The following is an 18,704-nucleotide window of genomic DNA, read 5'->3' as shown; positions in this document are numbered from 1 at the left end:
TCCGTCCATGAGTCACTGCCCCCGGCAAAAAAGAAGGAACGCGTACCATCGCGTTCCTCTCCTCTATCATAATGGCGTTTGGCGAGGACCTCGAGATTGTGCAGTGGAACTGCCGAAATCTTTGTCACAATAAGACCCCCCTCCACCAGTATCTACTCACCCGCCCCTCCCTACCTCATTTTCTCCTTCTCCAGGAGACCCGGACGGCCCGCAATGTCCCAGGCTACCGCGCCTACCATGCCACTACGGCCACACCACTTGCGTCTATTTATGTACGCAGTGACGTGCTCGTAGAGCAAATTGACATCCCCTCCACCCTCATTAAATATTTAGTTGGTGTGGTTTATTACCACCCTTCTTCCCGCATCTCACTCGTCCTTTTGTCTTTTTACAACCCCCCTGTCACTTCCTCTTTATTCTCTGCTCTGGGCAAATTCCTTCACTCTCTTTCTTCTACCTCCCATCTCCTCTTTGGTGGTGACTTTAATGCCCCTCACACACTCTGGGGCTACCCACAAACCCTCAAACCCGGCCGCCTCCTCCATTGTCTGGCCCAGGAACGCCACCTCACCCTTCTTAATACTCCTGGCTGTCCTACTCGAGCGGGCACTGCCTCACAACGCCCTACGACACCCGACCTCACTTTCTCTCGGGGTTCACTTTCCTTTCACTGGCAGGTGACAGCCGAAACTCTTCTAAGTGACCACTTTCTCATCCATATCACCACCTCTCTCTCCCACATCCCTCGCTGTCATCCGATTATTCACACTGACTGGCATGCTTTTCGCACTAATCTCGCCTCCGACTCCTTTCAATCCTACGACGACTGGACGTCGCGCATCTCTGCAGCGCTCACGTCCAGTAGCCGTCGCGTTCGCTCTCGTTACCCAATCCAAGACCCAGATCCTCACCTTCTCCGTTTATGGCGTCGCCGTAAACGTCTTCAACGCTCCTTTCGCTCCCAACCACACAATGCCCAACTTTCCTCCCGGATCACTGCTTTGCGGGCCGAGATCGTCGCCCACTGCGCCTCCCTCGAGCACTCTCGTTGGAGTGCTCTTTGTGACCGTCTTGACTCTGCATTGCACTCGCGATCCACATGGTCTCTCTTCAAATCCCTCCTTGGCACTAAGCCTGCCCTTGCTCCCACTCTAGCTAAAGCCCTCACTCAAGGAACTCCCTCCGATGTTTTTGATCAGCTCGCCTCTCTCTATCTCCCGCCCCCTCTGGCACCCTCCTACCCGGTGTACTGCGGTGGACCTAACCCCGATCTGGACCAATCCTTCACTCTCCGGGAGCTCGAATCGGCTCTGGCTGCTAATGCTACACGCTCGGCTCCCGGTGAGGATGCCATTACATACACCACACTTCGCAACCTTCCTGACTGCGCCAAAGAATTCCTCCTTAAAACCTACAATGATGCATGGGACAGCGGCTGCCTGCCCAGCTCCTGGACCTCCTCCCTCATTTCTATGATTCCAAAGCCGGGCAAGCCTCCCTCTCTCTCTAACCTCCGCCCAATCTCCCTGACATCATGTGTTGGTAAGACCCTTGAGCGAATGGCCCTGACTCGCCTCTCTAATTTTCTCGAGACGAGGGAGTTCTTCCCTCATTCTCTCATCGGCTTCCGACGCCACGTCTGTGCACAGGACATGTTTCTGGTTCTCCAGCACACGTTTCTGTCACCTACCCCCTCTCAAATTCACGCCCTTGTGACCGTCGATGTTCGCAAAGCCTTCGACGGTGTTTGCCACGACCACATCCTTTCCCAACTCGCCTCCCTAGACTGTGGCTCCCGCATGTACTGTTATATCCGCTCATTCCTCTCTAAACGTGTCGCTCGCTTTCGAGTCGACACCTATCTGTCCGACCCCCACAACCTCACCCGAGGCACTCCTCAAGGTGCGGTTCTCTCTCCTACCCTTTTCAATCTTGCTATGGCCCCTCTCGCCTCCCAGCTAGCTGAAATTCCCGACCTGCATCATATATTTTACGCCGATGACATCACTCTCTGGTGTTCATCTGGATCTCCCGGTCACGTACAGGACACCCTGCAACGTGGCCTAGATCTCATCGACTCCTTTCTCACCACCGCTGGCCTCTCTCCTGCTCCTGAGAAATCCGAGCTTCTCCTTCTCAGCCATTCCTCCTACCAGCGCTCACACAACCACTTCGTCTCTCTCCACCTTTCTGGCTCTCCCATTCCTGTCGTCACACAGTGCAAAGTTCTTGGCTTCCCTTTGCATGCGGCTAAGAATGTGCAATCCCTTCACCGCGCTGTCACCACCTGCCACTCTGTAACTCACCTCCTGCGGCGCGTGGTCACTCGACGCTCAGGTCTCCACGAGGCTCACGCGTGCCGAGTTGCCCACGCGCTGGCCCTCAACAAGGTCTTGTACTTTGCACCCTACGCTTCCTTCACTCAGACTCAACTTAACGCTCTCGAGACTGCTCTTGTGGGCCTCTACAAGGCAGCTCTCAACCTTCCTATCACTACCTCTACCACTAAGCTCTTTGCCACAGGCCTCTTCCATCCTCTTCGTTCTCTTCTCAGTCTCCATCGTGACTAGCAGCTTGCCCGGCTTTCCCTTACCCGTCAGGGTCAGTGGTTATTGACTCAAGCGGGTATCTCGCCCATTCCAATCTCCCCGTTTACCTCTCCTATTCCCACCCCCGCCCCCAATCTTCGTATCCTTCCCCTCCCGACCAACATGTCCCCCGTCCTGCACGCCGGACGTCGTCATGCGGCCGCACAGCACCATTCCCCTCTCTTTGATACCCAGGGTGTAGCTTACACGGATGCCTCCTTCGTGGCTCCTCGAGGTTCCTGCGGCTACGCCCTGTACCATCCACACCTCCCTGCTTCTGAAACCCACACCAGCGGGCCGTATCTACACCCTCCAGACGCATTGTCCCTCGAGGTCCTCGCCATTGCGCATGCCCTCCAGTCATTTTCCCTCCTTCCCTCTCTCCAAGAGTACACAGTCTATTCGGACTCACAAGCCGCTATACACCACATACAGAAACGCACCCTGACACCTTCTCTCCAACAGGAGGTCGAACGAGCGGTCTCCGCACTGCAGCCTTCCATCGTTTTCCTCCGCTGGGTCCCTGGGCATTCAGGGATTGACGGCAATGAGCTGGCCCATCAGCTCGCCCGCGACACACTTTTCCGGGCACCGTTGATCCCCTGGCCCAAGCCCTCGGAGGACGGTGGGAGACTCACCCTTCGCCGCATCATAAAAGAGGTCTACCTTGAGCTCCGCCTCGACAAACGCCTTTACCCTCCCCCTCATCCATCACTCACGGTGCCGGAGTCTCGCCTTCTTCGGCACATTCAGATGAATGCAGTTATCACCCCGTCCCGCCTCTTCCTCTATCGCTATCGATCGGACCCTTCCTGTCCCAACTGCCCCTGTATCTATGCGGACCTGGCCCATTGCCTATTCTATTGCCCGGCTGCTCAGCAGTCGGGTTCCTTCCCCCCACCCTCTCTATCCATCACCACCTGGCTCGACTGGCTTGGCGCTGAAGGGGAAGAAGAACAGCGGCTTCTGGTCGCCCAGGCGGTCGAAATGCTCGGCCTGTAAATTATGGTTGATTAAAAGTCTTTTTTACTACTAGTCGACGTAATTCCTGATGATGTCCATCTTAATTTATTTGCGGATGACTGTGTCATTTTTAGAAAAATTGTTTCCAGGAACGACAGCAATTACTTACAGGAATCAGTTAATGCTATCCGTGATTAGTGTGAACTTTGGTGCATGGAAATCAATGTAAACAAAACAGTTTTGCTGCGAGTCACACGGAAAAAAGAACCTAGTGTATTTTCTTTGTACTTAACAACACAATAATATCTGAGGTTGAAAAATACAAGTATTTGGGTGTCACATTCAATAGTAAACTCTCTTGGTGAAACCATATTTCCATTACATGTTCAGGAGCATTGCGCAAGTTGTGGTTCTTGAAAAGGAAACTTAGAAATGCACCTGCAAATACCAAAATGTTAGCATACAACACATTTGTCCGTTCCAAACTGGAGTATGCAGCAGTTGTATGGGATCCTCATACTAAAAAGAATATAATCAATTTAGAGCGTGTTCAAAGGAAGGCTATCAGATTCATCTTTAGTAAATATAAAAGAGAGGATTCTCCGTCTTTAATAATGCTTGCAAATAAAATCAGTACGCTGGAAAACAGGCGGAAGATATGTCGTCTCCAATTTTTACGTAACATTATAAATGGAAAAAGCGCACTTCAGCGGCCTCATTGCGTAAAACCTCTAAGTTCACGCCAGACAAGACACAGACATAACCTTTCACTTACGCCAATATTTTCTAAAACAAAATCCCATATGAATAGTTTCTTTCCGCGTACTATACATGAATGGAATTCTATACCTGTCGAGGTATTGCAGTCACAAAACTTTGCAGAAGAGCTGGAAAAACATATTTCTTCCATAAACTAACTGAAACAAAACCAGTGTTCACAATCTGTTATGTTTTCCTAACTCTTTCACTCTGTGATGCCTTTTTTTTCCCCAGAAACAGTTCTGTTGTTTTGAGTAAAAATTGCCCGCCTGTTTGTTATTTCACATGTGCCACTCTTCATGTTTTGTTAGTTATTGTGCTGGTGCCAGAATGTATTCATTGAGTAACACTGCTACACCCAGCATTATTTTTCATTTGTTTATTGTTGTTTTGCATTGTCACACTTTTTACTGTATTGCCCCTCCTGCTAGGGCCAGTTTATTGGCCTGCAGTATAAATAAATAAATAAATAAATAAATAAATAAATAAATAAATAAATAAATAAATAAATAAATAAATAAATAAATAAATAAATAAATAAATAAATAAATAAATAAATAAATAAATAAATAAATAAATAAATAAATAAATAAATAAATGGTGCTAATAAAGAGAAGTATGACGGTATATATTTATGCTGTGTGATGGCTTGCCTGAGCGCGAGTTCGCGGGCTAGATCTCGATCACGGGGGTAGTATTTCGATGGAAGCAGTGTGTTCGTGCTCTGAGGTTGTGGTGTATGTTAATGTAATCCTCTATGTCTAAATTGATCTGGAGCCCTCGACTACGGCGTGCTTCGTAGAAAATTCTTGCGTGTGCATTAGACATTACATCAGACAATTCTTGCGTGTGCTGTACACTAAATTATGGTAAGTTAAGCTGAATGGTTTCGTCAGTTCGTTCTCTGAGCAGAAATAACGTTTGTAGTTTCGCCCACTCGCAAGCACGAATTTAAGAAGTGCTTTAATAGCTGTGCCCTCCGATAGTTTTGGAGCGCTTTGATTGGCTTTAAACGTGACTTCCGAAAAGTACGACAAGTTCAAGCGTCTTGTTCATGGCTATCTCTCTTGCATTTTTGTTTTCTTGGGGCGCATCTAGCGTTGTCTTCGAGTTCACCTCTTATTTGCGAGTCCTTGGGATTAATGAGCGCTTTTTCTGAGATATACTGCGCGAGGTTGGTGATATTAATTGTGATAGCGCAGAGCAGGCCATCCTGTCAGAGCGAGGCAAGAGTGTTACCGCTGTGGTGCCTTTTTGGTTCACAAAGCGATCGGTTACAATCTGTCTTACAGGTTAATGACGTTGACGACAACAAGGGGAAGGAGTGAGACACGAAACCACAGTGTAGATTAGCTTCATTTGAGGGTAGCTGCGGTGCAGTCACCCGCGGATACCGAGAACAGTTAAGGAGCCAGGGTAGTAGTGAACAAGGATACACGTAAAAAGCGAAAAAAAAAAGGCAAGACAGGAAAAAGGAAGGCAGTGTTAGCGGGAATCGCCGCTGCTAAGACAGCGACCGGGGGATGCGCCCCGCTATTATGCGGGCTTCGCTCCCGAGAACCATATAGTTGATATCATGCCTTTTATCTCCAGCCTCGCCCACGAAGAAAAAACAACGACGCTCGTGACCAAAGGTAACCTTCCACCACCTCGCATAGCTGCGTCGGAACGCTACTCACCTCCTCCGCGCTCGTGTTAACCGCAGCGCAGGAGAGAGGCATGCAGCGATCCGCTTATATACGCTCATAACGCCAGCTTGTCAGCTGTCGTGGCGCTCGTTATCGAGTGGAGACCCTGCGAAGGAGGAGGGGTGTCGGAGGAGGGAATACGGCACTGAGGGGGGGGGGGGGGGGGGGGGCAAGGAAGGGAAGCCAAAACTGATGGTCATGGCCGTCGACGCATTTTTCTTTTCTCACTTCTTTTCCGCTGCGCTAAGGAGAGCGGACCACGCCTCCTTGAGAAGCGTGGGCAGACGCCGAGAAGAGGCGAAAGTTGGGCGGAGTACGGGGCAGGGGGAAGTATACACTATAGTCGACAGTTTCTGGAGTTTCGCGCCGTCCGCTCGTCATCAGGGGAGGTGTTTCGGCGAAAGTTCAACAACACCACCGGATCAAGAATAAGAGTGGGCGATGATCGCTCATAGAGGAAGACGCTCCGGCGCAGCGGTGGGATGGCGGGCGTGTGCGGTTGTGCCGCTGCTGGTCCCGCGAGGTCCCGGGAACTCCCCATCATCACCGAGAAAATGTGTGTGTGCGTTCTTCGTGTGGTCTTGTGTGTCGCGATCGATGCAGGCTCGGAGGGGAAGCTAGTGAAGACGCGGAACGGTGCGTGGAGGGCGTGGGCGGGGGGTGAGGCCACAGCGACTCGAGAAGCATTGATTAATTATCGATTTGCCCGCGGGTGGGTCGCCTCGGAAATGAGCGATCTTGGCTGAAGCGCGGCGCCGGCCTTTTGCTGACTGCTGCTGCTGTTGCTGCTGCTACTGCTGCTGCGGCGGCGTCACATCTCTCTCTCTCTTTTCTTGTCTCTCTCTCCTCCTCTCTCTCATTACCGCCTTTTTTGTTGTTGTTCTTCCTGATTTGCGCGCTGATGTGCTTAGGGCTTCCTCGCCGGCCCGCTATCTGCGCGCCACTCGCGCTTCTCCTTGTACTCGGCCGTTCCTCCTCTCCGCGGACAGTGTTTTGCGCCTTTTCGCTTGTCTCTGCTGTCGGCCCCGTTCTGCTGCCGCAGGGACCGCAGGTGAGAAAGAGATTAAGCTTGGCCCTCCCGAGGCGATAATTCGAGGAAGTTGGTCGCTCGGACCGCGGGCCCTCCTCCCGGCGGTCGGTACTTTGGGGAAGCCGAGTCGCCGACTCCTCCCTCCCCGTCATTCTCCATTATCGCTGCTCTGCTCGTGCTTGTTTATCTTTTTTGGTTCGGGGTTTCCACGATTCTGCATTTAGTTTTGCCCTCCGTTGGCTGTTGTTGACCTTTAGAGGGGCTCGGATTTTGTTGTTTCGTTCTTCTCGTTTCGTCTTTGCTGATCGAGTCACGTAGTGTGGGACCAGGCAAATGTTTATTTGGGTGCATGAGAGAGAGAGAGAGAGAGAGAGAGAGAGAGAGAGAGAGAGAGAGAGAGAGAGAGAGAGAGAAAATAGCTAGTACTGCATGAGCCATGAGTGCATTTACTTTGGAGTTATGTGCTTGAGCAAAAGCAAACAGTTTGATTACGGGGCTTGGCGAATTAAGCGAGCTTTTAATTATAGTAGAAAGAACCTGGTTGTTTAGGTATATAGTACGAGGTGGGCCCTACGATCTCGAGTTTCTCTTCCCTAGTCCAATGGTGAGGGAGGTATACATGCAGCTTTCTTTCTGAATGAAAAGCCAATGGACATATCGTGAGACGCCACCAACAGGAGAGGGCATCGGTCCGAATTTTATGAAGATTATTTCGAGAGGACTTAAGGCAACGCAATGTGTCGACTTTGGTGTTTCTGTCGGCGCACTTGATATTTGCTTTCTATACAAATAAGACGAGAGAGAAGGTGAAGTGATAGATGAATTTGGGAGCAATAGGTTGATTGGGGTGGGGGGTACAGATTTAGGGCTTCCTTTTGCGGTCGCTTGCATAATGTGCGTCTGCAGTTCATTTCTTAAGATGTAAAACAATGGCAAGGAAGCAACTCACTGTCTGATGAGATCTGGGGGAACATTTACAGCAGTCTACACAGCCAGTAGACAGCGCTTTGGTGGACTTTATTGCTGAATAACCTTTTTGGTCCACAATGCTTTTGGTCCACAATGCTGATGGCATCTGCTGACGACTGATTTTCTTTCTGATACATTTAGTGTGACTGACGTAGAAGGGTCGCCGATGTAGCTTTACTAAGCATTTGCATCAGAGGGCGCTCACGCAGAAGCCTTCTCTTGAACTCGCAGTGCCTCCTTAGCCGCGGACTTTAAATGCGGCTCAGTTATATCCACAGGTGAGCCTCACGCGATGCGTGTTGTGTGAGAGCAAGAACTTGATGCACGTGTTGACCTAGAGAAGGACATCCTATACACCATATGGTTTCCAACTCGCCTTTCCCCTTTGTGCAGAGTTACAAGGATACGGGCTTGAAATATTAGCTACTGTGCAAACCTTGGCTTGAACACACAAAAAAAATATCCTTGCGGATGATTAGCTATAGAAGTTAGTTGGAAGTAACAGATTAGTTTCCTTGTACCGCACCGTGCATTCAATGCAGCAAGACGCGTAGGAAGGAATACACTGAAATGGTTGGCCGCAGTGGTTGGTTTGCGTATAGGTTTAGTATTATGTATTGGATTTTGCAATTCTGCCGAAAACATTTGCTCGATATACTGTATTATAAGAGTTATGGTTAAATTTTGTTAGTAGTTAGCATTGCTGTAACAAGCGGGATGGCCTCGTCAGTTGGGAAACAGCCTTATCACCCGGGAAAAATATTGAAATTGGTCAGGAAAAATATTGTAACATGGTCCCGAACAAAGATTACTATTATTATAAAGTCGCCAGTGGGCAATTTGGGCTCCGTTGTAGGGATTGCGGCTTCACGTGTGAATTCATACGGTGCAATATTCTCGAGACACGCGATCAATACATAATGCGCGAAATCATAGGAGCGGCAGCAATCACTCGCAATCCAGATCATTGCTTCAGCATTCCGTCTGCTGCATTCCCGACGCTAGTTTAGTTTTGCTTGCAGGGAAGAGCCAATTGTTGCTGCACATATTTGGTATAAATGTATAAATATTGTATTTATTATTAATGTACGACTTTGTATACAGGGTGCTTCACCTAAGACCTTACACTTTTTGAGAATAGGATTTTTGAGTTAGAACAGCGCTTTTTTCGGCATAGCATTGTTAGCGGTGTATTACATCAGAATACTGTTAAGATGTGCCAATTAGCAGGATGGTTTAACCAATATTGAATAGTTAACTTTCTAACTATTACTGTTAGGCTCCTTAATTTTTGAGAGGCGTGCAGCCCACCGTAAGTAAGATTCATATCAGTTTTTAGAGCTTCTTTCTAAAACGCGGCTACCCTCGCCGCTGAGGCTTAACATATTTTGGCTATTTCGACAAGGTAAGTGTACTGAAGAGGTTGCTTTCCCTTCGAGCTTCTCGAAAGCGTATGCATTTTGACGCGATCTATCTAAAATTTCCTGGGCTATAGCGGCAACGGCAACCGCGTTTTACAAGCTCTAAAAACTAATATGAATATTACTAACGATTGGCTGCACGCCTCTGAATAATTAAGGAGCCTTAGAGTAATAGTTAAAAATTAGCTGTTAAAAACTAGTTAACCAGCCTGCTACTTAGTGCGTCTTAGCAGCATTCTGATGTACTGCACCAATGACAATGCTATGCCCAAAAAAGCCGTCTTCTAACTCAAAAGGCCTATTTAAAAGTTGTGTAAATTCTTAGGTGCAACGCCCTGTATATGTATTCATATTGGTATACATATATAAACTGTGGTATCCGTTTCTTCGCTGTCCACGTCTTTGGGCGCTGTAGTCGCTATCTCAAGGGATCAAGAGAAAGCGAAGGTACGGCTCGAATGGCTCGGAAACTTTCGGGGCCAGGCATGGCCTATCATACCGCTTAAAAAACTAGTCGACCGCGCTAACAGATTTTCACCCTGCTTTTTTTTATATATATATATATATAAAAACGTATTTCCTGCTACTCGGCAGTGTGGGGCTGCTGTCCCATCTTATATCCTTCTTTACGAACATGTAGCTGGCAGCGCCCGTTCATTTTTCACTCCCACAGGAAAACTAGAAGAAATCGATTGCTGTGCTAACCTTTGCAAATGCCAATGAACTTGTCTCACCCTACGTGATAGGCTGGTGGCATGCCAACCCCGTTCCGATTTCTCCGGTTCCGTTTATGACCCGCGTTCTTTCGTTTTGCCCCATTGCTGAGTTCCGCTCTTACTGTGCACAGATGCGTTCTAGCGCTGAAACCCGGGTCGCGGGTTCGATTCTCGTCATCATTTTGAAGGAGGCGATATTCAAAACACCCGTGGGCAGAGATGTCACTGCTCCCGAGTAAACTTATAAGCAGTCAAGAAATAAGTTGCAGTTGTCATCCGCTGTGGTGGATGAAGCCTGCGGCACATATACGCCTGAATGCGTATTAATTTTTTTTATCAACATCGCGACTTCGGGAGGCGGTTACAGCGCCTTTACCTCGTTATAGCATCCTCTCTTTCCTCCATCGTCTCCGCCACCACCGCCGCTGCTCCTGTGTACTAACACCCCACATGGATCTTTTAAAACTGTTCGCGTTTGATCCCCCATCATATAATCAATCTAAACCAATTGTACTGGTTTCTCTAGTCATTATGCTTTTAAGCGTAGAATATTTTGTCCGGGTTCGGCGACGTGTGCTAGATGCAAAGCATGCCAGTATATTTGGGGGAAAGATTTCACGCGAAACAGACACAGAAACCGCGGCATACAGTGCCGCTCGGTATGAACTGCAACGAACCGTCGGTAGCTACGTCATACATAGCGCCACTGTCGAGCCAATTTCGGCCAAATACTACAGAAGCGAAACGCGAAGTTCATTCTTCCCGGCATTCCCTCGGTAGATAAACGATGGCAATGCATGCTTTACCTCTGGGTACTTTCGAGAAACTGCGCGCTTTAAAGCAGCTCGCTCTGCTCACCGCCACCTAAAAGAGCCGAGGACTATCTTGGCTTCCATCCGCAGCTGCCTGGGGCAGAGCGCCGACGCTGGGCCGGATATTAACGGGACGCCCTCACGGTGAACGCGCTTCCAATCCGCTGCGCGGGCCGCTTTCTCGGTTTGTTCGACGCCAGCACGTGTGAACGCCAGCCGTCAGCGAAGGGGCTCGTGCTGTGGAGTGCATGGTTCGCCGGCCGCGCTGCGGGCGCGCACCTGGGTGCACCAGCTCCATCTGTCGGTGTGCCGCTGGGCGGGCCCGATATAGCGGCCCCTAATTATGGTCTGGGCGTTGTTCTTACGCACTTCCTTCATTACAGCCGCCCGCACAGTCCTCATTTTAACTTTTTGTTTATTTTTTTTTGCTTTTATGTTATCGCGATTTATTTCTTGCAGTTCTCTTAAGATATCCCTTTTTTTTTTGTCTTTCCACTTAAAGGCGTACTTGCTGGCTTTTTTTTACTTGTTTGTACGTGCACTTTTGCTTAAGTGTACCCCACATTAGTGCATTCAATTACCGGCGGAGGGATCTATCTGCGCAAGAAAGAAGGAAGGAGGAAAGGACGTCGGCACGCAGGTAGTAAGGGGTGGGGGGTGGGGGGGTGGCATGCTCCGACCGCAAACAGTGCTGGGTTATCACCCAGGATGCTCGATTTGGCTCCAGCACGAGAAAGATGGAAAGGGAAGAGGGGAAAAAGAAAAGTCGAAGCAACGGAAGAGAAGGAAAGAGAGAGAGAAGAGGCAGTGGCGCGGAAGGACTGGGTGCTCGCGCAGGCGTCAGGTGCGTCGTGCCTGCGCCATCTTGTGTCATTAAAACATTTTTCTCGCGCCACATTGTTCTCTCAGCTTTTTGCCTGTTGTTCAGGTATTCAAACTCACTGTAGCATCGATCATAAGTGAGTGTGAGGAGGTAGAGAGGGGATTTCATGAGAGTAATCACCCTCTAATTTATAGGGTACTTTCCTGAAAGAGAGAGAGAGAGGTAGGAAAATGAATGCATTGATGAAAAACTTCCTCTCGTCCGTACTCACCCCCCTCTTCCACCAAACTAACCTTTTACTTTTTTTAAACGTAGCCGAACCCGTATATTCCGTGCATACATTTCCTTTATATTTTCTCCTCGCCTTAACTTCTTCCGCCAGGACCGACCAGGAAACTTCGCCCCTCCTCCTCATTAAAAAGTCAAACAAGATCTGCCTGAACAGCTAGGTGAATGTACTAGAGCACTGATTAGCTGCAGGTCGAAAGATTGCGACTACCTGCAATGTCCACGCTTTCCTGATGCTTTGTATCGCGGCACAATAAAATGCTACAGCACGTAAACCGCAGTATGGCTACAGCCGACGCGTTGCAGGTGGTACTGAGCGCGACTGTATGCCATTAATACTTTTTGTTTTGCTTAAAACTGTGAATGGACGAGAGCATTCCGCCATTTCGTTCATCTGTCATCTTAGATGCAAGTTGAACCAAAACGCCACTCATCTCAGTGAGATTAAAAATTAATATTTTATAAATAAATGAAAAACGACTTCTAGGCTGCCGGCTGGAAACACGCAGCAGGAGAAAGCCACTCCGCGTATGCTGCGAGGTCTCGAGTTGTGAGCGTTACTCGAGGGCGCCACACACGAGAAACAATAGGACCGGCACTGTTGTCCTTTTGCTTACTCGCTACTTGCCCTCCGGTTGCAGGATATCTTGAATATATTCCAAATTTCCTTAACGCGCCTGTGGATGGTGCACTGCATGCGTCATGTATTAAGAGACAGCTTTGCCGAAGGTTCTTCGTCGCCCCGCAGGCGGTCTCCACGGTACAACAGACAAGCGGAGCTTACCACATATTGATTGGCACTGTTGTTGATTTGGGCGCTTTTAACGTACTTATTTCTTCCATGTAATCACGGGAAGCGCAGGATAATTACGCCGCTCTTGTTTCCCCAACGAACAGGCTTACCGTCAGCACTCACCACCCAAGTGATCAGCACTCATTGTGCTTTAGATGCCCCGCGGGCGAAGTGTTGTCATGAGCGTCAGGGTGAACGCGATAATGTGACGCTGCTGGTTACGTTGTAACAAAACGAGCCCGCGAAAAGGAAAAGGCCAAGATGCCTTAGGGTTCTTAGTAAGAGCGCATTCTCTTTTCTTTCGCACTTCGGGCTGCGTTTGGCTCAGTCGGACGCCTATAGTCTGTGTACTAAGTTGAGGTAGAAGACGATGCATTGGGTGATACACCCTGTAAACGAAACAAAACAAAACAAAACGAAAAACAAAACAAAACCAAGTAAAGTGCCTCGGCCTTACTGACACAGCTTGCTTACGCTCACGATTGCAACACACGTCCCAGGCTTTAGTAGTCTTCCTCTTCTCTGGGCAATTACCGTGAGCTCTTCAGAGTTGGAAGTTAAAGTTTACCTGCCATTTATGTAATCCAATTAAGTGGTGCCGGCCGTAGAAGCCGCACTAAAATAAGAGAAGCAAAACAATAAAGACAGGTTGATCTAAAAGTTCAAACAAGAGTTCATCTTGGGATGTACACAGCTGTAGAAGTGTGCGGGTGCATAGAAGTAACGGTTGTGAAGGAAAGAATCGATATCCCTTTCAGGGCATTGGATTCACGTGGGATTGGTATCGGATCAGATTCAGGGTATTGGTACTTGCACGTAAGTTTCGTTTTCCGTTTCGTGGTTAGTCATTTCACTGGTTAGTCACGATAGCCAATGTGTTGGACAACTAAGCAGATTTTTTATTATTATTACACAGAAGATGTTTTGTTATTCCCGCTTTTGGTGAATTGTGACAACCGGAATCCGCTTTTTTGTTCTCGTCTCCCTTTGCCGTTGAAGCCTCTTTGAACCGACATGCAATGTGACGCGTTTTACTCGAAATGTCATCGCAAACAGCACGATACAAACCACGAGCCTTTGTCAAGCATCCTCCAGCGAAGCAATTAACACGCGAAAACGTCACAGAAATTATCCTGTGCTAATAAAGAAACAACAACAAGCGATGTTGCAACTCGGACCAGATATTGAGAACTGCGGTGCACTTATCATCAGTTCGTACGCTACCGCCCATGCAGGTACGGGGCGCATTGGGCGAGCGACGACGACGCAATGAGCTTCGTTCGGAGTGACAGCACCATTCAGCGCCGCAGCAAAAGTGGCGACACTCGAGGAGAGTCAGCGAGATGCGGCGAGCATTTTTTTTTATTTTTACACGCTTTCGGAGAAATGATTTGCATATTTCCTCGCAGCCTCCCTGTGGTGTCCTTTAACGTATACGTCCACAAAGCTTCTGGATCTCTCTCTCTTCCTTCTCTCCCTGCCCTCGCCGGACGCAGCAGTCACGGTCTGATGTGGGGATAAGTGGCGGAGGCTAATTTGTCACGAGCAAGAAGTCGGTGAGCTCCGCACGCTTGCTTCTGAAAATTATTGCGCCCCCCTGGCGCCGTCATCAGCTTGCGGGGCCTGCCACCCCGCTGCTTGTTCTATAAACAGCCGCTTTTCCGGCCACTTGGGCGCCTCTCTAGCCTCTCTCAAGCACTCATGTACTCGTTCGCTACCCACGTGGAATTTTTACGCCTCGTCCCTGCGTGCTTGTTTCTCGCGACCCTCGGCGCGTGTTATTTTGGCTGCCGTTTCTTCGTGTGTTTTGCCTGTTCGCTCAAAGCGCAACTCCGCTTCCGCTCTCCTCTAAGGGGTTTTTGCCTCAAGATGTTGACTCGCTAATGAAGAGGATAAATAAATACTGGCTGACCACGATATTTGCTTACTTACTTATTCACGCTGTATTATTCTGTTGGGACTCGCTGTCTTAATCGCGATCCTTCTCTGAGTCGGATGGCTGTCTCGCTCGCCGATTCACTCGTTCACTTCCTAACCCGCTGACTCACCTCACTTACTGCACCTCACCCACCCGCTTATTCAATATCTGAGTCATTCACTCGCCCCTCACTCACTCTCCCTCACCCACTCTCCCAACTTATCCACGCACTCACCCTACTCATTCGCTCAGCCTACTCACTCACTCGCTGTCCCAACTAATCAATTCACTCACCCTACTTATTCACTCATTTCTTTACCTCTCACAGACTCCCAAGTAATCCACTCTCACTCACTCACTCACTCACTCACTCACTCACTCACTCACTCACTCACTCACTCACTCACTCACTCACTCACTCACTCACTCACTCACTCACTCACTCACTCACTCACTCACTCACTCACTCACTCACTCACTCACTCACTCACTCACTCACTCACTCACTCACTCACTCACTCACTCACTCACTCACTCACTCACTCACTCACTCACTCACTCACTCACTCACTCACTCACTCACTCACTCACTCACTCACTCACTCACTCACTCACTCACTCACTCACTCACTCACTCACTCACTCACTCACTCACTCACTCACTCACTCACTCACTCACTCACTCACTCACTCACTCACTCACTCACTCACTCACTCACTCACTCACTCACTCACTCACTCACTCACTCACTCACTCACTCACTCACTCACTCACTCACTCACTCACTCACTCACTCACTCACTCACTCACTCACTCACTCACTCACTCACTCACTCTTTGTTTTAGTGTATAGTGTCTATGGTACCACGTCCTGTACATTTTCACTCAGCCCTCACTCACTGGTGTATCATCCGCTCAAAAACGCCCCATTTTTTTCATCTCTGTTCCCACGCTCTGTTTATCTGTGCAGGTATTGCGATTGTGGCTTAGAGCTTATACTAACAGACCATGCCCTTTCGTATCAAGTATGCCGAATTTGAAAGACCGCAGAAAAATTTAAGCGACTGTCAGCAAAATCGAAAAAAAAAAAATTGGTAGCTTCCTTACTGATACGCTATTGAACGCTGTCTTCCCGCATTACGAACAATTTAGTGGGAAGTAACATAACTTTATGATGTCTCTCTTCTTTCCGGCGTTTCTTCGCTACGTTGGCTGGTGGCGTTCAAATTCCACGAGAGCGGCGTTCCCCGAAACGAGCAGAAGTTCTTACTATTTGCTTAACGCTGAGTCTGCGCAACTCTCTACTACTGGGGAGAAGCACAATCCGCAGCTTGTCGCCGATCGCTTCTCCGCCGCAGAATTCGTGAAATTCGGAGCCGAAAAAAATGCTGCCTTTTCTTTTTTAAATTTCGCCTCCTCTCTTCAACGCCAGGTGTTCCGCCCATTCATTCTTTCTCACCGCCTTCACGGGGGCGAAGACAGCGCGCGGTGACGTTTTCTCGGAAGAAGCTCGTTTTGTGGAAATCTCTGGTAACCTTCCCCACCTAGCCTCATTTTATTTTCTTAAAAAAGTGGCTTCTTTTCAGGTCATTTGGTTTGAATTGCAGTAGGCACAGCACTTTTCTGTTCCTTGGAGGAGGGAGCAGCGTGAAATTTCTTTTCTTTCGTTTTGCTTTCCGGGGCACAGAATGGCGCGAGCTGAGACGTATGAGCTACGCCCGTGAAGACCTCAAGAGAATCAAGCAGGCAAGACTGAAGCCCTGAGTGTGTTTCGAAGAGAGCCAAAAACCAAAACACGATTAAGTGTTTTCTGTCCTAATTCTTTGTGCGTTCGTGTCTATGTGTCGGTGGGCAACTTGATCAAAATTCGCCTGTTCTTCACTACAGTTCACTTCACCAAAGGCACGAAATTTATGGTGCCCCAGGCATTAATTATCAGTATGAAAAAAAAAAAGAGTACTTGTAGAAGCGAACCTTTCATCGCCGCGTTCTTAGTCCAAAAAAAGAAAGGCGGGCTGTCCCCCTCCTTTGAAGTTTAGGCGCCCAAAGGTACACCCTGGCTGCCAATGTCGTTTTTGATAATTTCCTTCTCTTTCGGCCGAGTGGCCAGACTGAATATTTTGTTCCCTCGTTTGGCGCCCGCCGAATAAGAGAGGACCGTGGTTCTCTTTCTGTTCGCGCAGCATAAAAATAGGGCGTGAACACCGCTCCTTCCTGATTTTGACAGCTGCATTGATAAAATTGAGTTCTCTGCAACGAAAGAAAGCAAAGGAGGGGAACTGCGTTGTAGTTTTTTGCTGGCACTTATGCCGCCACTTCTGTTAACGTCTCGGGAGATAATTAACTTGCTCTCCTCTTCTCGTTGTTTGGCTTCGTGCCTCCGAACAAGCGAAATGTAAGGTACAGTCTTTGTCAAATGTAGACAGTCCAAGGGGTCTGCTTCTGATCCCTGCAGCGCGTCACGAAAGTGGGAGAAACTAAAGTCCTCAACCCTCTCAAGGTTAGGACTGTCAAATGCGCTTAAAGAGCCCCGCTACACGGCTTGGAAGCAAACACCTTGGGCTGTATATTTTTGACAAAGACTGTGCACGGCGTATCCCAAGAGATGCATGCAAATATAATCTAGCACATTGTGCTCAAATACGAGGGTTTTTCCCCTTTTTAAGTCACGTAAAAACGTTCATAGGAGCTGTTTCGAAACTGCATGGTCGAACAAACGGCACATGTTCCTGAGATCCACAGTGTAAATTGTGTCGCCGATTTTTTTTTTTCAAATACTTTTGGTAGTAGTAGTGCGTTCTTGCGGGCTAGTTGGTTCATTACAGATAAAAAGTAGGACTGCGCGAATGGGACAATACATGAAAGAGGAACGAAAATGACAACGCAGGCGCTTTTGGCATTTCGGCTCCAAAAACGTTACATTTTCCTTTTCTGCGTTTCGAACTTTGGTCTGTGTGTTTGTAAATTTCTAGTATGGAGGAAAAAAATGGAATTGTTAAAGCACGGAGAAAAATCACCCTCTCTTCATTCATATCTGCCCATATACGCTTTAGTTGCACTGTCATAAGTGATAATAAGTGTTTTTATGTGCTTAGTACTTTCTGCTGAAAAGCAGGTACGACTTTGATCATACGCGCAAGATGCCAGCACAGACTCTTAAAGTAGCCGAGGAAGATCTTTCTACATGAGCTAAACCTTCTGGCGTAGCTGCCACATCTGCGATTCCGTTGTGCACTGTATTGGACAAATTTTCCATTTTAAAAATCTTAGAACGGTGCGCCGAGGCTGTGCGCATTGCGACACTGCCGTGCGCTGGTCTTGAAAACGTACAAACACGAAATGTCAGGCACACTGAGTACTTTACAACTTTGGCACGTTCTTGAATATAGTTCTTTTCAAACGCACGAAAATTTATGCATCGCAAACTTTATCAGCACGCCGAAAAGTGTTAATTCAGCATACTTCGATATTCCATGCTGAAGTTATATTGAGCCTAGGCGCCACACGATCATAGCGATGGGCGGTGGCTTAATGAATACGGTGCTCAGCTGCAGAGGACAAAGTCGCGGGCTTGATTCATGCTGCGGACGGCGCATATTCATGCAGGCGAAGTGCAAGAATGGGAATGGAATGAGGTTTTTTTTGCCCATTAAGGAACATCACCTTGGTTGAAACAGTGCCGAAACGAATACTGCTAGTTTACGTGAAGGCACAAGTCCGTTAGTCACTTGCCCTCCTTCTCAATCTCTTTTATTAATGCGAAAACATTATATGGCTATGTCGCGTCGGCAAAAAGTGTCCGCAATTTTCTCCGCACGATTACGTGGTTCTTAGAAGATGAATGCGTGAAAATGTGTTTGTATGAGATAGTGCATGATAAAACGTTGCTGTGGAAAAAAATTGGTCGATGAGATGTCATTGGTTAATTATAGGCG

The 18,704-nt window shown here is 48.3% G+C and overlaps 2 protein-coding genes across 4 annotated transcripts in view; one reads left to right on the top strand and one right to left on the bottom strand.

Moving 5' to 3' along the window:
- The window catches only part of Ih (hyperpolarization activated cyclic nucleotide gated potassium channel Ih), a 415,526-nt gene that overhangs the window by 83,895 nt on the left and 312,927 nt on the right, over positions 1-18,704 (bottom strand). The window lies entirely within an intron of this gene.
- The window catches only part of LOC149342963 (uncharacterized), a 162,038-nt gene that overhangs the window by 132,361 nt on the left and 10,973 nt on the right, over positions 1-18,704 (top strand). The gene's annotated exons all lie outside the window — the stretch shown is intronic.

Source organism: Amblyomma mixtum, chromosome 5 (genome assembly GCF_055824585.1).
Source record: "Amblyomma mixtum isolate Tamu chromosome 5, ASM5582458v1, whole genome shotgun sequence".
NCBI lineage: Eukaryota > Metazoa > Arthropoda > Arachnida > Ixodida > Ixodidae > Amblyomma > Amblyomma mixtum.
The sequence above is the reverse complement of the archived record's forward strand: the minus strand, read 5'-3'. Positions and strand labels throughout refer to the sequence as shown.